Genomic DNA, 27920 nt, shown 5'->3' with positions numbered 1-27920 from the left:
AAAATTTATTAAAATTCGTTAAAAACAGCTCGCCCGGGAGCAATCGCAGATCCGATATTTTTGCCAAAAGGAAAATTTTGAAATTTATGCGTTCGGGGCCGAAAATCACGATATACCGAACATCATTACGTGATAAAAATCACGACAAAGGTTAATGAAATATGAAGATCATAACTTATGTACAAAATTATATTTCCAAAGGATTGAGCGTGTGTTTGTTAGGCTCTGTGCATGATGTTCTGGACTTATCGCGAGAAATTCCTATAAATATACAGGCTCTTCTTCTGCTGCACGAACGGCCACAAGCAACGCGCTTCTGCCTTGGATTTCCGGGACGATACTTTAAACGGGAAAGCAGAAAGGTGGCATCCTAATTCCGAGTTACGATGGCGTTCCCTCGAGGCCGTTCTCTCGGCCGTAACGGTGAACGATCGTCCATTTAAATCGTCTGTATCGCGATTTATTGCTCCTCGCTTCTGGTTCTACGTCATGCGGTTTTCTTTCGAAGATGTTACTGTAATTGGTTATACGCTGGCATTTCTTCGCTTTCCTTCCTGTCACCCTTTCTTTCTCTTTGTTGGCAAGTCTGCGAAATTGATTCGAGGAGTTGGAATGATCAAAGATGCGAATGTCGAAGAAAGAAGAAAGGTAACATATATGTGCCATGTGAGATACGGCGGAAAGAGTCGTAAGTGCTAGAATGATTTATTTTAGCTTTTAGAAGCATCGCGAGGTAGAGATATGCTCGTATCCATAAGTATCAAGACACTTGCAGAAGGTGAAGTTATCCTCGAGAATGATTAGAAAACTATTTGTACAGTATTATCTGGTTTGAAACTTAATGTAAAGGTGGCTGAATTTTAAACGAAGAATCCATATGTTTAGGGTTATTATAGAAAATTATTTATTATAGAATATTATTATTAATTATTATTATAGAATATTATAGAAAATTATAATTATTATATTAGATTAGGGGATTATGGGGATGTACACGTAAAGATTTTTAATACATTATGCTTTTCCTATAACTCGCAGAAATAGTCCTTATAAATCCAAACAAAAGGTGTCCTAGTACTTATGAACGGGAGTGTATGATCATAAATGCTAATTAATCTGTGTTTGAGAAAAATGAAAGAAATGAAGTAAATAGATTTAGTTAATACAATACATGTTTTTACCATTTATTCTCATTAAGTCTGTAAAGACTAGAGGTCTACAGTGTTCAAGTGATAAACTATATTATGTAAGTGATATACGTTTTTTTTGTTTTTATTAGAAAGCTTTGCTTCTGACACTTACACTGTTTATCATTTAAATTCCTTGATATTGCAAAGTCAAGAATTTTCATAATAAATATAGCCAACAATTTGCTATGAAAGAAAAATCTTCTGGAATTTCGGCATTGCTTATTTCGTATAATAAATTTATTCCTCAAATGTTTTATAACGCGCGATAACATTTATAATTTTTACAATTTTTCAACGTACGCAAATTTTAGAAATGTATTTGAATGCACATAGCATAGCTGCAGGCAATACGAAAGAAAGCTTGTAGTCTCTATTTCTATGGTCAGACATCAAAGCTAACAGAGAATCGAGTTTTACTAAACTGGTTTAAGGCTATACCCCATTTATACTATATGAATAGGCTTCGCGTAATTTTTGAACTGAAAGGGGGAGTTGGCCCGACACAATTCACATTTCTAAAGATTATTACGACAAGGAAACTGCATCGTTCCTGTAATAAATTCTACATCAATTGCTTTTTGTCTTTGCCAATGTAAGAAATTTTTCTATTTTAAAACTAGAAAAGGATAAAAAATTGTAGAAATTATTGGCACCAGTTAGAGTTTTGATTTCAAAACTACTGAAGTGGCTAATATATGTAGTAGAATATAACTTAATGGGTATTAAATCATCAAATTGAAGCTTCAGTAAAACGACATTACGCAAGCACCAACCAAATAGTAATAACTAATCAACTGCTATTGAAATCAATTAAAACTAATATTTTCCTAATTCATCTTATTGTTTCTTTACGAGTCAGCACACAGGTCTTTACAACGAACCATTCTATGAAATCAAACGATGAATTACTATCCACCAAAGCGCCAAAAATCATGTACATGTGTATGTATTAGGTTGTTCCAAAAGTTCCTTTCGTTTTTTAAGGAAATAATAGATTCACAACATCTTTTGTTTTATATTATTTTATTGAATTATATATGATCCATTTTATTTCACTAGAACAAATAATGAATTAAATATGAAACACACTATTGGAATAGTATTTAGCTATAGCATACAAGGTGTCCAGTAACTGATGACATCATCGAGTAAGCAATGGATGATTCCTCATAAAAAAGTAAATGGAAGAAGTAAGACAAATTTATCACACATGAGGCTTTGTTTTCAAGAGGAACGACTTTGAAAATTTACTCGGTATGTATATGCGTGTGACTTAGTCCAAGTTCTGATTCTGCTGCACTTTTGGATTCTGAACTTCTGTTTCTGTTCATATTTGAATTAATAAACAAGGATAATATCAATACTTTTATCCTACTTTCTGTCGATTTGTACTACTAATCTCTTTTAATTAATTCGATTCAAACAATTTCATTGATGCTAAGATTAAGTATCGTTTCTTAAAATTAATTTCATCAATGTAGAAACTGTTCAAAATGTCAAGCATAATATTTCACATATAGTTATGCCCTGTAAACTAAATAATTATTACACAGTCCTCTTAATTGGTCGAAAGCAAAAATATTGATTAATTTCATTCTACTGCTAAAATATTAAAATATCTGTTAGCGTATATTAGTTTTTCCATCTAAAATACACTGTTGACTTAGCAAATAGCATAAAGAGAAATTTATCAAGTTGAAATTTAGAATTAATAGCAGATGATCGAAATCGTTCTTCTTGAAACTGAAGCCTCATGTACAGAAACTTTACTCTACATTTTCATCATACCTCTGCGCGAGTAATCATATCCTGGTCGGCAGTAACGCCGTTTATGGTTACCGGACACCTTGTATATTCGTTCTTATCGACGTCGGGGCAGGCTGAATAAAATAAAGTTGTCGTCGCTGAGTGTATTTTCCGCTCGTGAGTGCCCCGCGGCGCTAAACACGCGATATGGCGTTAAGGTAGCAAAGGGACCTGGTCCCGGCATAGGCACCGGCCCATTAAATGTTGTACGCCCGGTAATTTATGGGGTGCGAGAGAAGAAACGTAACCACCATCTCTCTGTCCGGATGGTGTACAGTGTACATAATGCGAACCGGCGCGTCGCATAGGAGACGTCCTCGTGTCCCTCCCTGCAACCCCGTCACCGAGTCTCGCGCATTTGCATAAAGCTGGACGGGACCACGATGACCGGGAGGTAAGGCCGCTAGGAGATTAAACGTTCGAGATTTCGTCGGTCGTGTTTCTTGCACGCTACTCACGCGGAAAATCCGCCGGGATTCCAGCTTATCCGTTTAAGACGAGACCCCGTCGCGTGGAAACCATGGATCGAATTTTATGGACCGAGGTGATGATTGCCAATGATACCCGTGGGAGCAAATTTAAAAAATGCATGAGCTGAAATCACTGTAGGCAGGTGGAGGATTTTTGTAGGTTAAAAGGGTGGGAATTTTAGTTAGTTTAACGTATTTTGTTAATGTATTATGAACTATGTATAGTGTATTATGTCAGAGTATAGTAGAACTCTGTTTATGTGAACTCTGTTTAAACAAATTCTTATTGATCGAAACTACATATCTGAATTATTATACGAACCAAATATATTACCAGGGACTGGAGAAAATCAGTGAACTGGTATTACATAAACGTCAATTACATAAACTGTTCGTCTTTTGTCAGTTCGACACTTGGTTAATTTTAACAAGATATACTTTTATTACGAAAATGATGATTAATCTCTGTAAGCATCATACGAATGTATGCGTAATAGAATTTTATGATGGGATTAAATTGAATTTTAAAAAATGATAAGCAATAATACGGTTAGTAGGAATACACATAAACGACATATTATTAGAAACGCTACAAATTCAAAGACTATTACGTAAATCGTGAAAGAAACATTTTTTCATTGCTAAATAATATTCTATTAATATCATACAAAGTGTCAATGTGAATATACAATAAAATTAAAAATCAATAAAAATTAATAGACGATTAACGAAAGTATTTTACAATTTTATCTTAGAACTTTATTCATTTTTGTAATACTTGTTTCTCTCTCTGCCTATTTTAATTATATTCCAATCGAAAAATTGTTCATGTCATCAGGTCAACGAGAATTCTCATATACGTACATCAGAATCCTCGGTTCATTCTCACGAACGCTAGAAAAAAATCAAACAGGAAAGCTTCGAGGAAAAGATCGTCAAGGAACCAAGTCCCACGGGGGACCAGAAGCGTATCACGATTTTCTCGCCGCTGTCTTTGATGACGTGACATTCGAAGCCAATAAATTCAGCGGTCTAGTGTCTGATTTGCATGAAGCTAAACCTTAAAAACTTCAAACAGCTGTCTTGACGTTGCGTAGTAAGAAATCGCGGAAGATTTTCCCATAGGCACCGAAAATATAGAGGACCCCCAGCGAAGAGCAGCGAGCGCCGTCGAAATATTGTCCAGCTGGCGCGAACCTGTCTGACCAATATTTTCTAGACGGATCTCTTGTTGCAAGGTGCTGAAGGGTTGATCCCGGTTGTGCAGAGGGTACAGGGGAGGTTAAGATCGTCCCGAATACTTCTGGATTTCACCAATGTTTCCTTTTAACTAATCGCTTTCAGTCATATTGGCCACCACAATAGGTTTATTAGTAGATTGATTAAAATTACAGATAAACTTTTATCGTTTTTGCAACACACTAGTCTTGTTTATGCAAAAGAATATAGTTAAAGAAAAGATATAGGCATCCTAATAATTATCGTATGTAATGAATGGATTGTGGAAGTTTGTGCATTCATAGGTAATAAAAAGTATACATACATGCTGAACACATATAATATGAAAAATATTAGAAATGCTCATGGAAGTATAAATTTGCATAAACTTCGTTTGCAGCTTAGTAATAAATGAATGAAAAATTAAATAAATGTGTTCGGTTGCCAGATGGAAATATTATGTTTCAATAAATTACATCTTCCCCTTGAGATTGTTTCGTATATCGTAATTTTCCATGGACAGATTAATTTGTAATATGATGATTGTAAAAACGTGAATAAATTGGACAGTAATTACGTAAGGCTCAACTATAATTTTAAATACCAAGAAACGATATAAAGAACAAGATCAAATATTCCTTCCTAAACATCCACACATTCAAACACAGCCATTCAAATTTTGACTCGGAACACTGACCCAGAGACTACTTGCAAGAACAAGGCAAAGGACCTTCGAAACTCGGTCAGCGTAGCTGAAAGAGCTCCTCTTGCAAATCTAACTCTACTTCACAGCCATAGAAATTACTGTCCAATATTTCTTTGCATTTTTCTACGTCCATTTCAGACGATACTTTGTCCCCTTCAACAGCTCCTTCTTCCCACGGTGGCGCGTTTCTATCAGCTCAAACCGGTCAGCAGATGACATCGTACACGCATACCGCGTCGCGACGCGTATGCGCCGCGTATACGTACGTACCCAGGCGCCTTACCATCTCCGAGAAGCCGCGCCACAACACCTGCAGCTCGATATTTACCGGTGGATCAACTTCGCAGGGGGTCCTCCTTGAGAACAGAGTTGCAACACGACAACGAGGAACAATGACAGAACAAGGAATTAAGGGATAGGAAGAGCGACTCTTACAGAAGAGCTCGTGTCCCTCGTGAAATGTATGCGTGGCGGAGAAATGAGCATCACGCGAGACTGTCTGTTCTTCAGGTTCATCCTTTCTTTGCTTCGTGCGTTGAGTCTTTCGAGCGTGGAAAAGGTTGATATTATCCTTATTTTAATCGTTTCACTTCCGATGTTGCGTATTGGAAATGTTGAGTTTGTGATTGCTTATATAAAGGAAGAACAAATGAAAGATAAGTTATATATTTTTTGTTTTATAGGAGAGCAATTTTCTAATCTAAGATACTGCGACGGTCGAACCCATTTAAACAAAATTCTATTTGATTTTTGGTTTAGATATTAATTCTACCGCAACCTTGAATATTCCGAAACTATAGACTGTCATAATATTATTTACTTTTTACAACCCTTTGTAGATGTATTTTTAGAAAATTTATAATATATAATACATCTACGTATTTCAACGGGCAACGTTGTACTTTGAAAATTAATTATGTGAAAAAGCTCCTAAAAAAGGGTAACTACGCATCGAATTATACTGATTATAGTTGAAGCGAAATAGTAAAAAAAAAGCATGATATATTTTTGCAAATGCTTAACAAATATTCTGAAAAATATGCTATCCACGTACTATCTTATCGAGATGCAATTTAATTTCTTCCGCATCTTTCATTACTTGCAGCTTCTGCGTTAATGTAACATCAGCAACAGACTAGACACTTCCGTGAAGCGCATACAATGTAACAAAGCATTAATTGAACCGTGATACGTTATTATATCATCGATATCTTTTTAAGACGTCCTAGAAATCGTTTATTATGTAGCGTTTTCTCTATAGCAAATGTAAATCTTTTTGCATCTTGCAAAAACAGCAGCTTCGCCTTTATGCTCTCAAGATTCAAGTACCTGAATAGCCGAGAAAGAATCGAGAATTCTGAGAAAATTCTTTTCACGGTTCCGCAAATCGGCCGAATGCGATCCGTTTAATGTCAGCTTTGATCTGGTTGTCAGAAAGTGGCCTGTTGAATACTTATGAATAATTCAACCGCGGGCGGTATCGGCGTACGCACGGGAAACAAATTAATGGCATGAACATGTAGCATCGTGCACGTTGTACTCTTCATTCCGTAACGTCAAACGTTCTGCATATGCATCGACGTTACGATGCGCAGGTGCAATTGCACACGCGAGCCAGAAATCTCTGATCTGAATATCAAAGATGCCGACGCATCGTAATCTTCAACCTCCCATGAACGTTTTTATTCGGATTACGAACAAAAAAAAAAAGAAAAAAAAATTGGAAAAGATTCGACCAAGTATGTAAGTGTACATCTCTACACTGTCAACGTGTATGTGAACGATTTTTTTCTTTTGTTTTTCGTTTGGTAATCGCACTGTCCTTTTTAACGATGTTTTCATTGAAACACTTCGATAGCAATTAATCGCTTATCAAAAGTAAAAGATATCGAATAGGTTTATGTTCTGTTCTATTTTTCATGTAGCTTCTATACGCTTGGTTAGATAGTTCTTTTTCTATTTTGGTTATTGGAAGCTTGAAGCGTAATTATCCAACGATGAGTTTTCAGTTTTCGTGATTGAATGGGGACAGGGCAATTGGAAAGTATTTTCTTGCTCGTGATAATGTAATTTAATTTTAAATTTCTTTTATTCTGTCTCTATAATTTATAATTATAGCAAGTTGTATATTTAATTTCATACTATATAAAATGAATAGAAAATGAATTTAAATTTCCATTTGATGAAGAATAGTATCTTGAATGCGACACGACAGCTGCAGTTGCTCATGAAGATATTCAATCATCTGTAGACTGCTTTCATGGATATTCTCTATATTACCAAGCTTCGTCTCGGGTAAGTGGGATCATTTTTAACATCTATTATTATACTTCGAATGGTTGTTTACGCTGTATAATATTGCTTTATGTTTCTACTAAACACATTTCTATTATTTCTATTAAATATATGTTTACAGTAAACATCTGCGAACAACAAATATCTTTAATCTTCGAAAAACAACCAATTAATCCGTAATTCCACAATCTCATGGAAGCATGAAATATTACCGAAAATGTTATTAATGATGACAGAAGCGAAAACTGTCGTGGCTACATCGTCGACGTCGAAACAAGGACAAGTAGATGTTTGCAGAGGCGCCATTAATCGCAGAGTACGTGCGCGGGAAATCAGTAGAAAAATCCACGTACACAAAGCCGTACGCATTAGCAACGTGTTCGCGGGAACAGGTTGTTCCGCTGGCGATTCAGAATCTCGCGGCGTAATACAGATATTGAGTTCACGCGTAGCGGGTGCGGATAGAAAAAACGGATAGAAAGAAACGCTGGCTAATGAATTAGTGCTGTCGGTATCGCAACGGGTCGTGCCTACGTGCGACAAATTATGCTGATCGTATCGTAAAATTCTATGGAAACAGCTAAATGCTTATTAGAGCCACATACGCGGCCGTAGATACAATATATCACCAAGTGAACCGTGACGACATTTATGTTTTCATACTTCTAGCGATCAAAGTCATCATTTTTACGGTTTTACGTTGGCATTCTTGTGGCAATTGGGTCAACGGACAGTGAAACAAAGTGTCGCCTACTTTGTGGCCCCGCTATATAGCCGAGCACGTGGGTCAATTAACGTGTCCATGCTAATTACACGGTCAACGATTTTAACGAGATCCAGTCTTGTTAAATTGCCGATCGAAGATAATGCAGCGAACGATCAGGATATAAAATTGAGGTGGTCCTGTGATTCGTAATATAAGATATTTACGAATGAGAGATATTTAGATTTATTAATCGATGAAGATCGATTTGGTACGGTTCGACGAACCGTTGGTTTTCTGATTGGTATTGATTCAAGTATTAAATTAAATTCTTAAAAATTTGATGTATCGAAAGGTTAGTTGGATAATAATTTCAAAGTTTCTAAGTGAGTCAGTACTTTTATATTAGCACTTACATATTGTTATACTCGATGTGCTATATTATGTTTTACTCTATTGACGCTATGCTCATATACTCGATACTGCTGTTTTGTACTAAATGTAAGTTGTATTAAACGACGATCTTAATGAAATTACATTTTTACATGTAAGCATAGTGTATGAGGGATTCAATTAAATTTCCGTGTATAAACTAGTATCTTCACTTATCCATACAATGTGACTGACTTGTCGAAATAATCAATTTAATACATCAATTCTCCTGCTCAAATATGTTTCTTCTTTTTCCTAACATTTTTGTTTATTTCCCTATGAAACGAAGCATAAAATATTCTCAAAGCTGTAACAAAAGAATTTCTAACTTACTTACAACCATCTCTAACTTCCTGCCGGTAGACCAACACCTGTTGAACCTTACCCTAAACACCAACACACCTATTACACCAACATACCTAAACCGCTATTTCTGACGCCAATATTTACAGTGCTATTTCAAATCCATCACGAAATCGTGTAAAATCCTCGACAACTCCCCCCAGAAGTCGATCATGAAACTCTCGTAACAAGTATTTTCTGGATTTTAATCTTTCACGGTTGTTGAACGACATATCAGTGATCCTTTAAGTGACATGTAGGGCTGTTTAGATGATATATTTGTGAATTCTCAAGCTCCGATCGTGTTTTTATCAGTACGTTAGTAGGGCAAACTAACGGCAGATGGGAAACGCGACTATTTTTTGAAGTCTGGCCGCAGAAAGTGAACTGGAATGGTCTCGAAACCTTGGAACGAAATACAGATAAAGTTAATAGTGGTAATTAGTTAAAATAAAACTACTAGCAATAAAAACGCGATTGAAACCCGAAGAATCAGAAATATGTCAAGTATTTTCTACTCGAAGCTCGATCCCTGTAACAATCCAGTCTGTCGGACGTAGAACATAGTATGTGCGTGCGATGCAATACAAGCAACAGGATCGATCTCCCTCCACTTTCGACACCCGTTACAACCAAGACATTAGATCGTACGTTAGACACGGCGATTGGCTCCCGTCGGACGCGAAGAGGTTGGGCCCAGGTGGGCCATCAGGTTCGCAGGGGGGATCCAGGATGCGATTGGCAGCAGGAAAAGCAACGGAAGAAGGGGGCAAGCTATCTTGGCAGGCTTACTACGATCGTCGTACTGCATCGGCTGGTTCAACGAAAGAGGAGGATTGCTACTACGCCGTGCAACATGTTCGAACGGGGAGAGATCTCGCGTACAGATACGGTGGAACGGTAGGCAACGCGAGAACTCGCGATATTCCAGTCACCGCTGCACCGGCTGCAAGTTTGTCAAATTCGAATCGATCCGCGAGAGATTCAACGAAGATAGGAGGATGACTTTCGAGTGACCGGGCGGCAGCAGTACTAGCTGTAGATTAATGTTTTACAAACGAAGATCTGCGAGACTGATACGTCAGAAAGACGAAGGGGCAGGATTCTGTAGAGGCTGATAAAACGAAAATGCGATGATTGCAAATCGCGGTAAGCTCGTACCGGCTGATTATCTATGTAAGACACGTCAAATGTAGCGTACATAAAAGCGGCAAGACAGGATATCGATAAGAAAGAAGGATACGTTGCAACTAAAATCTCCGTTCAAGAATCGTTACAGGCGTCAATGCACTAGAACTAAAATGAATGAAACCCATGAGAAGCGTACAGTAACTCGATTATATTGAATTTAAAAGTTTCTGTAAACTCTTCGATCAGTTATCGCGTCTTGCTAGATCATTTAACACGCAGACAATCTATACGTTACCGGATACATTTGAGACAAATATAGATGATAGGCGTGATTGTAATTACAAAGTAAAGTTGATAAATATACCAATATTTTACATGTACATTGTAATAGAAAGAAAAACTAAATTATACTATGCTTTGATTTTATCATAAATCTATTTCGTATATAGATTAAAATATATATTAGCGATCGAAGGGACTGCAGAAATAAGGAAGTAATTTCACTTTCCAGTAATTCTAGTAAACCAAGAAAAACCAGCTGCAAATCGATCAAAATCAAATTGGAATGAAATCGTTTATTCGTCGCATCTTCCTTGAGTCATAGCAAACCTACGTATTTTTAAAGAAACATTATATCCAATTAACGCCAAATACCACTGCCGAGATTGTAGAAGAGAAACACGCGCAAGCAAAAGCGAGTTCGATCTCTGAGTCACCCTCGCGGGCACCTAAAAGCTTCGATGGTTCGATTCGGCGCGTTCGGTCCCCTGACCACAGCCAACTCGAGGTTCTCGCGAAAGAAGAGATTCGTCAGCGAGCACAAGGGGGCAACGCGTTCGAAAGGGGGGCGATCTCGACGAGTGACGTGGGGAGGGGGTTGCGAGAGTAGCAGCCAGCGAGCAAGGAGGCTGGTGAAGGCAGAGGAGGGAGCCAGAGGAGGGGATCGAGGGGCAACGCGAGGAGTGAGCAACCACGCACGGCATCCTTCCTTCGGAGCCAAGTGAAGCGGCCGAACTGGTCCTGAAACACGGTGCAGTGCTCGAGCGGATCGTGGCGTGTCGGGTCCCCAGTTCCGGGGCCCGGCGTCTGCAGCCCTCAGTCGTTCGCCGATGCCCCGACGAGGAGGAGCACCGAGTTGTCCTAGGGCAAGGTCATCCCTTGGATGAGCCACCCTGTGAATCTCCGACCGATTCGAACCTCCCAGTTCGCGCGTGCCATCCGCGACCCTCCTTATCTCGTGCTTCTCGACGTTCGTGTAACATTTTCACGGATGTTCGCGTCGCGTTCGTCGGGGTCGTGTTTCAGGCTCGTTGAACCTCGAGTTTGAAATCTCGTTTCGATCGAAGAATTTCCTCGCGAACGACGTTCCAACGTGACTATCGTTTCTCTGTTGCCATGGATTCGAATTTTACGGGAAATTGACTGGGTAATCGAGAGTACCGGCATTTCCGACGATTACCGGCAAGGTCTATGATCACGCGGATCGATAGGGGATCGATGGAGGAAAAAGGAGCTCGGAGAAGATGGGATACCTTACGGCGCGGTGGCCAGACCAGGGATACAGTGAACGAGCTTTATGTACGGGACAACGTGACGTTCTATCCAGTGAACCACGGACCGTTCTAAAATCGTTCGTTTGAAAGAAAACATATTTTCGTATACGTTGATGATACTAGGAGAATGCTAACAGAGGAAGCTACGGAGAAATGATCTTATTAACAGGTGTCGAAGCTCGTTTGGACTATTTCCTCGTGAGAAGATACTCGGAGTGCGAGATCGTCCACTGACTGACAAGTTCGATTCGCAGCGGTCGTGCCTTGTGACGCGTGACGAGGATAAATCGCGTTTTCACCGTATCGGCAAAGTGGACGATTAGGCTTGGTACGCGCGCGATCGAGGGAGGAGGTGCAACGGGGGCAGTGAGACGAAGAAAGGACGTGAAACTGCACGAGCACGGCGAAAGAGCGTAGAAGAAAGAACAGGCGAAAAAAGAGCGAACGATAGAGAAGCACGAGGCGAACGAGGCCGAGGGAACCGGAGGAACAGAGACGGAACGAAAAAAGGAGGATTTGCCAACTTCCTGCGAGCCGAGAACGTGAGAGAAAGGCCGCCTCGAAGCATGTATAGCTCGATCGATAAACAAACCTTCGTCGAAGCGTAATATCGAGGTGTGGACTCTCGTGTACCCTGGTCAATTGGAATGTCTTGGTCTTGCAGAAAGATGCTGCCTTATCGATTCACAAATTTGAAATTTTTCCGTATCTTTTAATTCCATCGAGAGCAAAACGTCGATGAAAATACTACGATTTCGTAATCCGAATGAAAATCCTGTCGAAAGTCAAAGCACGTCGCGGTTAACGGAGGCCCACGCGCAACAGTCTGACAGGTGTTGCGCTTCCGGTTCCAGATCGGAGTCCATCGAGCCAGCTCCGCTACCCAAGGAGCATATAATGCGGTTTTAATGCCAAAGGTGTCGGGTTTCATAAACGAACCGGTACGAGCTCCGTATGCGAGTTTGTCACGGGTCATTCGCGTCGCGGGTTACGAAAAACGAGCGGTTGAAACGAGCACATGGCACGTGGGCGTCCGACGGAGAGCCGTTTCCTTTTCGCGCGAAAATGATACCAGGCAAACAAAGAAAAGGACAGGGATACGTTGAGAGAACGAGAAAGAGGATGAAATCGTTGAACCGTTCCTCTAGGTGTGAAGCTAAGTGTAAGAATCTAATTGTATCGAATATCCTCGAAATATGAAATTGAAATGGTCATTTTCGTGAAATGATTGTGATCCGGAACTTTGCAACGAACGGAGTTAGATCATTAAAATGGAATATTTTTAGCGAACACTCGGTACAAATAACACATATGATTGGATAGAGAAAGAGGGACTTTAATTCGATGAATAATAATAAGGCAGAAGATCGGAAAGAAAATTTCAGGTGCGTATGTACGTCGTCGAGCAGTAGTGACTTCGTCGTTGGAAGATCGAGGCCCCAGGGACTTCGATGCGTGCACAGACGATGGATTTCCGGCGCCATTGGTAAGTTTCCATAACTCGTATGAGCTCGCAAACCAAATGTAGTCAGACACGCAGAGATACATGTACTTGGAACAGAAAGAAATTTATAAAAATCCACGTATCCAGGGATTCTTTATCGATATTCTTCGATTTGATCTAAGTAAAGGAATGCAGAAACCAAGTCGGGCAGAAACTTTAAGATCGAACTTTTACCGTGTTACGTATAACAGATAGCGGGTTCATAAGCAATTACAATGATGTACGAGCGTCGCCGAAGACAGTCACGTAAGTGAGTTCTTGAAACCTAATAAAGCGCGATAGCCCATCGAAATCCGCGCTCGGATCGTTCTTGCGTGTGTGTACTCTTCCTGCTCAATAAATACGCGTTCGATAACATCTCGATAAAAATGGTATCCCGTGCTTCGAGATACCACTGTCGACGGTAGTAACAAGTCATCTTTGTTGATCAATCGCTAACCGGTATGATACAGCATTCCGTGCATCCTTTCCTAGGCTATTTTCAATATGATACGCTCGGAACAGCTGAATCTTCGTCATCAAGATCGTCGGATTAACAAAAACTATAACCTCCTTCCTTTATCCTGCTTCTTTGCGTCGTCCGACCATGATCGAGATTAACGCGAATAACGCGTGGAACTTTTCAATATCTGATCTCTCTCAGATGCAGCAGGAAATCGAAGTTTATCGTTAGTATTCCCTCAGACTATTAAATATTTTTCATGCGGTGTTCATGGATCGTTTTATTATTACCGAGCGTTCGATCGAGGCAAGGTCGATCGTTTCTTCGCCTAAGATCCGAACACCTAACTATACGTAGTCGCTGATCGTTCGACTTTTTTTTGTAATAATATATATTCTAATGGAGCTGTTTTTTTGCAGCTGCATTATGATACTCTCCAGTCCTGTTCCGAGAAGTTAATGATCGTTTGGTCGCGACCAAACGATTCGAGAAGATATTGCAACGATATCCTGTATTTCGATGATACTCGTGCGTTTAAAAAATTTTTTATTCGTTGCCATACGATAATTACGTTCCGGTGATTAGAGAGAATTTTTCGACAGCGAAAAGAAAGTACTGGATGGTGTTGCATATTTTCAGAGATCGACTTAGAAATGAATTTGAATTTGAAAGGAAAATTGAAATGACCATCTCCCGTTTCAATAGAAGTCTGTAATCCTTTTGACACCCGTCAGGTATTAGCCAGTCGTGCTAAAAGCTCCATTCGATTACATGATGTACATTCAGAGCTGTCAATGAGATATTTCGTACAATAGATTCAAAATCGTATTGTATTTAAACAGAACAGATTTTTTTTTTAGATGAGAGTCACGTATGTCCATCTGAAGTTCGTAACTACTACTGTGTCAGACAGTCGATTCTACTGAATCGATACGCACAAACCATGGGCACACTACAATGCAGTTAATTAGAAAATTAAACGCAGACAACAGTTACATTTGCTTAGAGGTACTGGTTGATATGCTTTTATGATTAGATAAGAATATATTATTTATTAAAATACAAGGTTCTTCGTAATTTAAAATCCAAAGAAATCTTATTGTGATTTGGTATTGTGTACCTAAAGAATAAGGAGAAAAGAGAGGAAGTATGCGGTTTTAGTAATTTCCTGATTAGAATATACGCTTCATATTGTAAGTAATATAATTCATTTCATTGATTTTCTTAATAACGACGTCCCTTAATTTTTCTTCGAAAAAATGAAATTATATTGCACTTTGAAATTTATTTCAATAAATACTATGTTTAAGGTTATCGAAGATCCAATAATCTACAAACCGAACTATAATATCATGAAAACTGAAATTTTTGGAAAACTAACAAGACAGTCGATCGAATATGCCAATTATCAGCGACACGCCTACGCAATATTCAAACACGAATACAAACACTTCCATCCATTACTTGCCAAGTGACTTTAGAGATCGAGCATATCAGCCTCTCAAAATTCCTTCCGCGATTGCACGCGCCTACGTCTGGCGGATCAATGAAAAACGAGCACACCGTCCAAACGGTCTCGCGTAGATATCATAATAATACATTGTGATGATCGGCCAGTCAGGGGGCCTAGAGCAATGGTAACTATCAATTCCAATCAGCTGCAATCACCGTTGCTCGGCAGCGCTAATAAATTCCGCTCGTTCCACGAATATCGCCCGACTCTCTCGTGACTCTCCGCCTGTTCCGGCCCCGTTGCCCTCTTAATCCGCCATCAGAGAAGTCACAATCGAAACTCGGGTAAACGAAAGTCCAAAGAAGCAGAAACGAATCACGAGCGATACAGTAGAGCCCCATTTATATGAATCTGTCGGGAAACTAGCTATTGGTAGGAATTTGGTCAATAGAAGTTCGCATTCATATCAGAGAACTTCCTCAAACATTTGCTCGCAAATACATAATAGTGTTAGGAACTTTAGGAATTTAGGAATTTTGCGAGCAAAATAGTTGCGTATCGATTCATGAATAAATTCTTTGTTATGTCTTATAGTATGATCGCAATTTTTAACTGGTATGTTGCAAGAACTTTTAAAACACGCAATATCTGACTATTTAGCCAGGATCACCGAACCCTTTTCCCTTGGATCGTCGAGTAAACAAAATAATAATCGGTGCGAATTCACTGTCCTGAATCAAATATAACATCTCTTATAATATATTTTTTTACATTTGGTATGCTGCAGAATTTTAACAATTAGTTTACGTGTGCCGTCAGATGAAAAAGCTTAAAAATCGTTGTCTCATATCAAAAATATACTATACACACATTTACCGGACAATGAATTCATGCAGCATAATACGATGCATTAACATGAAATAAATCGGATGTTTTATGGAGAATGGAACGACAAATGATTTACATCGTCAAATAAATCAATCTTAACGTAAAATATGCGTTTTAAAGTAGTAGAAATAAATGTGAATAATATACGTTTAGAGAAAAATCAATGCTCTACTGTACGTTTACGTTCTATTTGAACGGAATTGGAGTGATGTCCTGTATTAGTTCAAATAATAGCAACTCAATTAGCGTTCGATTAATTAGACAAGTAACGAGTAAAGTTCATATAAGTGGAGTATAGGCATCTATAGTTAGTTCGAGCCATGACTTCACGAGGATAGCTGAGTGTCAACTGACTACGTTTATTTCATCGTCGATAGATCTAGTTGCTTTCGTAAGGCATCTATTTACAGATAACCATGAGTGAGCAACAATTACTTGGTTGTTTCTTCGTGCCCATGCAATGATCCTATACAGAGTATACACCTTCTGGTAACGAGACTCCAACTTGAAACGATCACCATATTGTCCTACGCAGAGCTGTTCGAAACTTCCTCCGCGTCCAGCGATACAGTTTCCAATCTCTTCGCTCTCACCTACCTTTCCTCCCACAATCCAGCTGCCTGGGCTCTTCTGTTTCGCGCTGAATATCGCGCGTCCTCGCTAGCTATCCTTTATGGACTTAGTCGTCGCAATAACTTGCTCGATTCAGTCGCATCCTGTCTCGAGAACGACCGTGATTTTGTCGCGTTCCACGAGACTTCGGTTTATCTGGTGCTGTATGGATATTTCTTTTTAACAAAAATCTGGTCCTTGTTACAGGCTTGGTGTTATTTGAAGAAAATATTTGGAGAATGATTGTTTAAGTGATATACGGCGTTGTTTGGTTAGATGTTACTTCGAAATATTTATGGATTAATTTATTTATTAATTACGCGTCGAATTGTTTTTGCCTTCTTTATGGTGTCTGATTTACAAATTTTTATTATATTTATCGTATCTTGCGTTATTGACGATTGACAAATTGAAATCCTACAGATTAAGAAAATAATAAATTGTTGCAGTAAATGCTAGTATGTTAAATATTCATATTCAATATTTTTTCATTATTTCAATGTTTCGTCTGTATCCTAGTGTATTAAATCTCTTATTCCAGATTTTAGTGCAAATATGAAACACTAGATATGTTAATTACTCTTTTCGGATAACATGTTTCACATGTGTGTATTTCTATGTGTGGTTATGTTATGTTTTTCTACATATGTATGAATGATACCCTCCACAGATTATATTATGTTAATCTAGTCTACGAAGAAAGAGTAATTACTTGCAGGTATAATCCTAATCTGATCTTGGAGGAACTAATGATGAACTTTGTAGATAATTTGCGTAGTATGTTAATTAGTACGTTGAGAAACAGAGATTAGTTGCCAGATGTGAATTATCCATGAACATTACTTAAATACCGAACTATAAAAACTAAATTATTATTTAAACATTTGTAGATGTTGTCTTACTTAATTTTCTGGCCACGTTGAATCGTTTAATGATTCTCCCATCGTATTAAAATGTTTGAATTATTAAATGTATATTAATTTATGATGTTAGGAAAAACATAGGAAATTATATCTGTTAGTATGTCTTTATACGTAACATTGATAAGAAGTTTAAAGATACTGATTATCATGCAGCTGCTAATGTATCTCAGGCATATTAAACATTGCAAATTTTTGCTTTCAAATTTTTAAGTATCTTCATAGATATCTTTTATATCTTTCTTTCTGATATGTTATTAACTTATTTACATAAATGTATGGCTTATTTGAAACGTTCTTCAAGCGTGGTAGATATTCCTATTTTATTAGAAATTTTCACTTATCTATGGATAATTATAGCACGTTAAATTATTCTATCACGCGCTAAATTACGCAGTTCAGCAGAAAATGAGAAAAAGTCAGTGAATTAAAATACAATTTATTGACACACCTCATGCTAGTTTATGATTATGTACTTCGAATGGAAAGTTTAAAACTATGAACGTTGTATGTAATATATACAAATGTATTGCATAATGAAAGGATTTTAAATCAAGGAATAATAAATTAGAAATTAAGAAAAAATTAAAGTAATTTGAAAATGTCATGCTGCCCATTCCATTTTGACATACCCGAGAGTCTAAAAACATGTTGATAAACGAAAAATGAAACAAAAAGCGCATCGAAGGAATAAGAGGAACAAACCAAAATTCGTAATAAATACAACGAAACAAACAACTGCTAAAAAATTCAACGAATCTCGACTACCAAACTACAATCTCCTCGACCCCACAAATTCAAAAATCCTCGACTATTCTACATATAATAAACCGTTTGCCTAAAGAAACTCGTCCTCCTTTTATAAACCCCTATCACCCCGACAAAAGAGATCCAATTCGAGTCGAGCGCATAGGCGAAGCGCTGCAAGTATGTGTACACGAACAAGAGGACAAAGAACGAAGGGGTGTCGATGAAGCCTGGCGAGCAGGAAAGCAAACCGAGCAAGAGGTTGACCAACGATACAAAGAGACGAAAAAGCGGAGGAGGGTGGAATATGCGTTGCAGCGGTAAGGGAGGTCGGTTATCAGCGAGGCGCAGTCGCCAGAAAACTGCTATCACGAGGTGAAATTATTGGTCGGTGAAGTGGATAAGCTACGGTCGAAATCGGTGCATTCGAATAGCTCTGACTAACGGATGCTGGGCCTGCACCATCGAAACGGAGCCGAGTAGAACGTGACAAGAGAGACGGAGCTCGTGAAGGTGCCGATGGAGCAAGAGAGGGAGCCAGACTTCTCGCGAACCAAGCTACTCCAATCGAGGAGCAGCTTGCGAGGTGGAGGAGGAGCAGAGGTAGGAGGTGACGTTATGGAGAAAGAGTTGTGAAACGGGTAAACGCGCCTTGCCTATCCACGTAGGATGTTGCTACGACTCGTTTACTCTCGTTAGCTGCTATGTGGAAAACCCACCGTAGCACGGAACGATTCTTTTTGCCTTTGCAATGACTAAACAATCTTTCGTGGACGAAGTGGAGGTAGCGTGTGTAGGTCTTGAGGAGATTTGTTCAGGTCTGAGGGAGGAACAGAAACGAACGCGAAGTTTGTTTCTTATCTCTTTGAGAATATTCATTGGGTGGCGGGAAAAAATTTTTGTTAATATTTATTGATAGTGGAAAAGTGTTTCTCTAATGTTCCTGTAAGAATTTTGTATCGAGAATATACAACACCGAGCGCGAAATAATCGACCGAGTTGCTCAGAAGCTATAACAGATTGATCGATAGTTATAAATTGAAAAATAGAGAAATGTGATGAGGGTGCGATATTATATTATTTTTGTTAACTTGTCTTTGAATTTACCATTATGTATGCTCTTTCCATGCAAAGAAGAAACTTGTAGAAATATGTTCTTTTTTCCTCAGAACTGGACGGTAATCAACTGTCTGAGAAATTAAGGATGGTGTTAAAAGTGGAGTTAATCAGTTTGGCTTCTGTAAGGTTTAGCAATGAATGAAATATTCATAGATGTCGAGAATACGTTGTTGATCATTTTCAAGAAGTCGATGCTGATGAAGTTTTTTGTAAATTCATAATTTTGGAAAACTGTGAATATATCCATAACAAAGCTCCTATTACATTAACGAGTACTATTACTACTCTTTATGGCAGAAAATATATAGCATAGTATATGGAAATAATATTATTTTACTTTTTATTTAAAGAAAATGTATGTGCTGGTGCCATCATTGTTATAAAAAAAATATTACACAGAACATGTGAATTAAAGATCGTGTAGTACGAAAGAGCTCATAAAATTGATACATTTCTAAATAGGTTAGACATTTAAACTAATTAAATTGATGAATTTCTAAATAGAAGATTTCTAGAGAGCTAATGCGATTTTGAAAATTGTAATTTAGTTGATTACAATTAATAATGAAGACTTTAAATTATACTTACAAAACAATGCTTTATTCTAAGTCAGAAAAATTTTACCTTGTGCAAGCAAATGATCATCCGTATTGTGCAAGTTTCTGCAGTCCCCATACATAACTGCCAACTAACGACGCCTGAAAGGACTCGAAAACCATCTACTTACAAAGATCTCGCGCCACAAATCCTATTAACGAAACCGGGAAAATCCTGGTGTGGTTCAGTCGCCATAAATAAAGACAATCGACTAATTGAAACTTCACGGGACGGTGAATCTTCGTGTGAAATCTCAAAGTTCTATATAATTGAGCAATAATTTAAATAAGGACTGATTCAAAAATAAAGACGAGAAGTAAACAGGAAATTTACTTTAGAAAAAAGGCACCCAGCTAACTTTCGCATTTATTGTAATATATTAACTATGTGCATATATCAACTGAATAATAATTTCAGGGGATGAGGAATGATTTAAAGTCAAAGTAAATAAATTAGAATATTTTAATATCTACCGATTGAATAATAAATTTAAATAAACTAGAATTAATTTCGAAGTGAAGTTGATAAATCAATGATGAATTTATTTTAAAGAAGGCGCTGAATTTTAAAGAGGCACAGTTTCTACGTTCGTCGTTTGAATAATAATTTACATAAACTAACGCCGATTTAAAATCAAAGCCAACCAAAATCAAGTTATAAATAAATGTTAAATCTATCTAAAAAGAGGATAGCAAACGATATATTACAAATCCGGATAATCGCGATAATACGGTGCGTAAGAACAATCGCGCAACTGGTGAAACTCGAAGGTTCAACCGATAGCACGAGGAAGGATCGATATGAACTCGTGCAGAGATAACGCGGTATCCAGTAAGCCATTTATATTTCCAGAAGGCAACGTGGAGATGGATGACAGTTCAGCGTCGATACGGGGGAGGAGGATACGGTACGTCACGGGCCGGAAAACAAGAGAAGAGAAACTAACGCGTTCCTCTTTGTATCCATTGCATTCCGTTGAGCGGACACTCGAGCATATCTCTGTATTCGGTGATCGATCATCGTGACGTATCGTCGATCACGTGACGAACGATCCTCGAAAGTTATCCGACGTCGAAGCGTGGCTACACCTGATTCGATCCGACGCTAAATCGATTTCGTAGCCAGCCGGAAACCACGCGATCAATCCCACTCGTACGCTCCACTCACGAAATCTAGCGAACTACGGGACATAGCCACGTGTTTCGAGAAGAAATGTGTGAAATTTTAAGGAGATTTCGATCGGACTGACCTCGGTGTTAATCGAATACTTTGAAGTTTGAAATTTTGGTGATTGACGGTGTCGATGAAATTAAATTGTGAAGCTTTCTGTTTCTATTTCTTGTTAAAATAGTACGAAGATATTGTTCTGTGTGTGACAAATTTGTGTTAAATGAGAAATATGGTTACTTTATATGAAACAATGAATTATCCAGATGATATATCAAAAGAAACGAAATTCCAACCAGTTTTGCAGTAATTTATATTTATATTCGTATGAGAAGTATTAACGAAGAGCAAAAGGATAAAGCTCGTTTCAAGTTGAAATTTACATGATTTTTTAAATTTCAAGACCTGGATGTAATAAATCAGGAAGGAGAAGGAAGGAGAAAAAGGCAAAGAGAATCAATTTTTACATGCAAGTTTAAATATAAAATTCTATAAAAAGCGGGACATTGAAGAAGACAAGCTCAAATGAACAGTGATTTCGTTTTTTAATATTGAAAGCGTATAAAGAAGCAAGTAATTGATAGAATGAAAATTTAAAGACTAACAACGATAGTATACCATTCTATCAAAGAAAAATTGAGAGACATGTACACATATGTACGATACATTAAACATTATAAATATTAGCTAATACAGATTCTTAGGATTTGATTTTGGAAGCGTAATCAGCTCAAACTTCCGATAGTTTAAACTACCTCTGATTCGATAAAGTATATGAAACATTTCAAGAAGTCGAATCTACGAATTTTTATCAAATCTACATCTTTCTCCAGCTAAAAATGATATTCGCGACTCCACCACAACACCGCGTAAACGAGTTCGTTACATCGACTCGGTATTTCGTAACGATGGTTCAGTTAATTTCCCTGTTTTAATTTCCGTCAGCTACCCTTGGCGAGCGCGTAAAATTATAAAGGCACCACACCAACACCGTTGTGTCTTCTTCTCTTTCTCCCTAACCTAGTTCTCTTTCACGTGAGATGCGTTCGTTTGGGAATCCAGTTCGGTCGATGGCTTCTCCGACAATGGGTTTCGAGGCCGCTTCTTTGTCTCTCCCTAAAAAATACCAGGGCGTGTCCGAAATAGAAATGCGATAATTAACCGGTTACCATCGCGCATATCGCTGGTTCGTTCGATATCGTCGGAACGTTATTAGAGGGCTGTTTCACCGGTGACATCATGCGAAAATCCCTTACGCTCCCTCGTCGATTACGTCGGTTCGTAAAGAGAGACACGGTTTATGTGGTCAAAGAAATTGCAGAGATGCAAATAGAAGTGCGATTGGTTTCATCGAAATGGTTATAGTAGGGAAAAGGAAGCCGATGATACAGCATTCTTTATCTTTCGTCAGATAAATCATATTAACAGGCTAATCGTCCATTTTTTATTTAATTCACCCCTTTCCATTATCGAATTCTGTTTCCCAATATTGGCATTGAAAGGGAATTGTAAGGATTTGTTTAGTAATTCCTTCTTCGCAATTACTGTCACGTAGAGTCTATAATTTTATGAAATTTGATGAAATTGCAGTGTTTATATCATTAAACGATAAACTATTGTTTGGTCTTTAATGGGTTTGTCAATCAGAGCTTAAATTGCATTGCTCAAGATAAGAACGTAGCTTAGTCAGAATCGATAGCTCATTCCTAAACGAACAGTTCTCGTAAGATCACACAATAATACCGTTATAAACCGATATTTTATAATTTTCTGACTTTTATGTCATATAGATAAGTGAATATGAAATAGTTGAGAAACAAGTGACATTAGTTAGTTTAATTTAATTAATATCAATCTGCATATATCGAACGTTGTTAGTATCTTTCACACATTCAAGAAAGTAATAGAAACACACATTTAATCGCAGAATGAGATGAAAAGATAATTTTGATATGGAATTGCTTGACAATATATATCGAATTTCACGAAAGACGAAAGATTTAATTTTGACGCGTTTGTCACTTATGGTTTTCGTATAGAAGTGAAAATGAATCGTCGTCGGGTACCGTATGTTCATAGTTCATCGTAGAATCGGGGTTGCAATTTACTTCAAAAGGTTGCGCGTACTGCATCCTGACAACCAAGAATTACGGTTGACTACGTAGCTGATTTTAGCGTCGGTATTAACATTATCCGCGAGTTTTAGCAGCGTCACGAACGATTGCGTAGGGACGTGAATATCAAACGCCCCCGAGGAAACTCGCCGTATTCCGAAAGAAAACTCCCTTCCCACCGAGGCTAGCGACTAAAGCAAATAACAGGTATTAGAAGATATTAAGTTAATAGTCCCACAATTAGCAAGTAATTGAAAAATTAATAATACGCCACTAGCCCAGAGCTTTCGCATGTACCTACTTACCGATCATTTCTTGCATAGTCGAATAAAATATTAAATACGAACATGAAAGGTCTTTGGTTGTACTGTATTTGAGAACTGGTCTGAATTTATATTACTCTTAATGTGTTGAATTTGAACTGCTCTTAAGATGTATCATAATTCTTAATCCAAATCATTGATCGGTTCTAATTTATCACTCGCACGTATGTCACTTTTATATTGTAAATGTATGAAAATTTTATAGGCTGAATACTATTAGTTTAAAAGATTGAATGAAACTATTATAATTTATGTTATGACTGTTTCATATTGATTTATTCAACTGACTTAGCGTATGCCTGAGATTATTTATTACTAATTGGAAACGATCAGAAGATTCTTCATCGAGATACTACTCGGGTATTTTATATTTTATATATAATATTTTATTAATTAATTGATACTCCCAGGCATTATTCTTATCAACTCGTTAATTATAAGAGACTAGCAAAATAAAAATACAAGCTGAAATTAGAGCTTCATATTGAAATGATAACTTTCTACAAAATGATTGAGAGTTTTATATCAGTTTCGTTCAAGAGGAAAATAAGTAAAGTTAACGAGTATTGAATATTATCTATTAGATTAACCGGTAAATTTCGATACCTTTGTTCTATGAAACGAGAGAACAAGACAAATTCTTCCCCCTAAAAATCAATTATTCTAACGTTTGGCAATAGAACTTTCCAAGACCAACGCGATAGAAACAAAAGTTAATATTTCTTCGAAATTACTTCCAAAGTAAGTTTACAAATCCCGAATGATCAATACGGACAAAATTCACAATTTCCAACATCATCGTATAAAACATACATATGCATATGAATCTCAGACATTTAACATGCTCATTCCAACGAAAGATTTAATCGGCCCACTGATCATTTACGCTTCCAAAGACTTCATTAGCAATGCCCATATCACGTTCCGAACAAATTCTTCTCCGTAACGAAGCAGAAAGCTCCGTGTACGGGACATTTCGAGCGAACAGGGTCGCGAGGCGTGACGAGGCCGACCGAGACACGAGCCTCGAATAGCGTAGAATAGCGGGTGTGGAAGAACGAGAGATGCCATGTGGCGGATTAGATCCGCGATCAGGCATTGCTCTGTAGAACAAGGAAGAAATACTGGCGTAGAGTGGAAAGGACGGTAAAAAACGATTCGTGGAATGGTGTTGACACCTACATAACAGGCTTGACACGCAACGAGCCGGCGCGTTTCCATTGTGGCCAGTCAACCCACCGGATCTGTCACTCGCGAAGCTCCTGGAAACTGATGAACCGCTTTGGTCCGACGAAGAAGAAGTTTTCTCACGGCCAACAGCGTTTCCACGTAGGTATACAGGCTGATTGATCGGTTAAATATATTTATCTGTCCGGTTCCGTGGCCGAGAATAACACGTGTTATTACGCGGAAAGTGGATAATTGATAAGGCGAACGAAACGCGGGGCTAATTAAACGGGGCTGTGTGAACCGGGAAGCTACGAGTGGTCCAACGGCTAGCTACGTTTTCTTCTTCCTTCAGCTGGGTAATTAAAACGGCCCGGCTATTTATCGAGTAGTCGTTTTACGCGGGAGAATCGAACGATTCTTGAATAATGGTCTCGTTAAGATCGCGCGTGTCGATGGGATGCGAAACACCGTTCTTCGTTTACACTCCCTGAATTTCTGCAGGCTACTTTCATCTCCGTAATTGCGGTTTTACGGTTCCAGGTGTATTTTCGATACTGTATGGACTGTACAGGTTCTGCTGGAATTTCATGTTTCGTTCAAGTCGAGTTTGTGTTTGTTAAAATCGTCGAATTGTGTTGAGTGTGTATTTTAGGGAAAGATATAAGAAGATGTAAGATATAAGAAAGAAGTAAACATGTACTTTCAAGAGATGATTTTTATTAAACGTTATATCCTAGATAAGATACCAATATTTCTCTTTCGTATACATATACATGTGTGTTGTGCATCGTCGAAGTCGTCTGAATAATATCTTTCTTATAATATTAAAAAAATTGTAATTGTTTATTTAAAATATTCAGAATTTTATCACGATGCAGAAATCATGGTAGGAAAAAGTTTACTCAAGGCAGCTAATTGCACGTAGAAGGTAACGAATCTATGTATCTTTTTCTATCTTTTCCACATATGAACTATCCAGAAGGAAAACATTAGATACTAGTAGCGATATATAGAGTTAATTGTTATTATATTATATAAAAGATCATTTGTATTATAAACTCCTTATGCTATTCAAAATTTTCAAAACGTAAGTTCAATGCATAATGCGTTAAAAATTGCATTTTATAAAACAACATTAGCGCTCAAGCAATTCTCAAGTTTTAATACGAACTTCACACTCCACGCTTACACCTTTGATATTTGAATCGACTTGCACTTTCAATTGACTCCTCCTATCAACTTTCCATTTAAATATACGCGTATCCCTGTTCTTCTGAAACGTATTAGCAGCCGAGCAAAAGCTACAAATTGATTTCTGCCGCGACGGCCAAATTCAACATTCCACCATCGATTCCCATAGAGCTGTGATCTCTAGAGCTGTTCAAGCAGCGTTTCACTGGTTCCAGGTTTCGCACTTAACTTCATCGCTTCGCATATATTTCATCAAGACTTTCTACTCCCACATCCTACTAACTTCGACTTTGTCGACTTCGTAGTCTTCTCTTGTTTAAAGCGTCGTCAAATTTCCATGCTGTTTCGACACCGGTCGTTGAATTTACTGGTTGGAAGCAGGCTGATACGCCGGTCTCACATCGATCAGCCGATTTCTCCAGGGTACTACACCTGGCTACCACGCCACGTTCCAATTTCCGTGCTCTGTCGCACCTGAGCGACTCGAATTTTTGCCCCGGAAGCGCGCGCTCCTCGAAACAGGCCGCACACGCCCACGCCTCGACCCGGTAAGACGACAACGATCTCGTTCGTTCCGTTGCGCAAGCAACCCCGGCCCACGAGCGTCGCGTCGTCACGCGACGATCCCGTGAAACGAGAGTCGTTGGTGAAAATTTTTTCAACCGAACCATGCTGCTTCTCCACGTGCGATCCGCTCGAGTCTCGCGCTCTGTTCACCCGGCCGTTTATGCGTGTTGGCACGCGAGCCCTTTTACCCGAGTTCACGCACGATTAACCGCGGATTCGTTCCTCATCGGGAAGAAGCGAGCTTCGGGAAAATGGGGATTTGCAATCAACATTTTTCTTTTTTCGTGAATTTCCTTTCTCTCATACTCCACAGTGGAACTCCGTTTATTTGAACTTTGAACTTGTCGGGGAATAGCAGTATATAGGTACGTTGTAATTGAAGTTCATATAATAGAAGTTCGCTCATTTTCCACAGTATTTCTTATTTTCTGGTCACAGAATAGGAGCTCGCATTTAGATAACTGAGTTCAATCGACAATAGTTCAGTTAATTGGGCATTGACTATTTCGTTCCAATAAATGAAATTTTACTGTGCGTGTTATTCTAATTCTTTTCTATGAATAGAAACACCGCGAAAGCCAAGGATAACAAAAGTGCGTTGGAAGTTTCATTTTCGAGCAAATCAAATTTTAGAAATTTGTCAACTGCACGTGAATTTGCCTAATCTCAATCAGACAATCGATAGGAAATTATTTTACACGTGTATCGTGCTAATTCTTGGCTAGGCATAGTCAAACCCTTTCTCCCACAACGAGGTTTTAAATTAAAAAATTTCTCGTGTGTGAAATAATTTATGGGCATTTTATGTTAACAGAAGAGGCTTCTATTATACATGTATATTAGCGATGATTAAGTGATAGTGATTTTTATGCATTTATGTATATAAATTTCCTAATTACAATATAGATTACAAGATTTCTTTTATTCGATCATTATTGATAATGATACTAGTTTTAAACGTATATGAACGTTTTTTTATGAAGATGCATTAATGCTTTTAACAAATGCATTGATAGAAATCGTATGATGCAAAAAGAATGTCATCTAACCGCATTTTTCATCAGCTGATCACTCGTTATTTTAATATAGATACATATATGGGCGTACTTGTTTTTGCGTACACCATCATTACAAAATCACAATGACGGACCACACAACGAGGAATTATCATTTTTTTCATTGGAAACCTGATTGTATAATGTCGCTTAATATCCGTATTCAATACGTTATTACGCGATTCCACAGTGATTGGCGATACCG

The 27920-nt window shown here is 38.1% G+C and overlaps 1 protein-coding gene across 1 annotated transcript in view; it reads right to left on the bottom strand.

Annotated features, from left to right (window-relative positions):
* LOC100652120 (protein cortex) overlaps positions 1 to 27920 on the bottom strand; it is a 249914-nt gene that overhangs the window by 10645 nt on the left and 211349 nt on the right. The gene's annotated exons all lie outside the window — the stretch shown is intronic.

This window comes from Bombus terrestris, chromosome 7 (genome assembly GCF_910591885.1).
Source record: "Bombus terrestris chromosome 7, iyBomTerr1.2, whole genome shotgun sequence".
Classification (NCBI taxonomy): Eukaryota; Metazoa; Arthropoda; class Insecta; order Hymenoptera; family Apidae; genus Bombus; species Bombus terrestris.
Note: the sequence above shows the minus strand (reverse complement) of the source record. Positions and strands in the feature narration are given on the sequence as shown.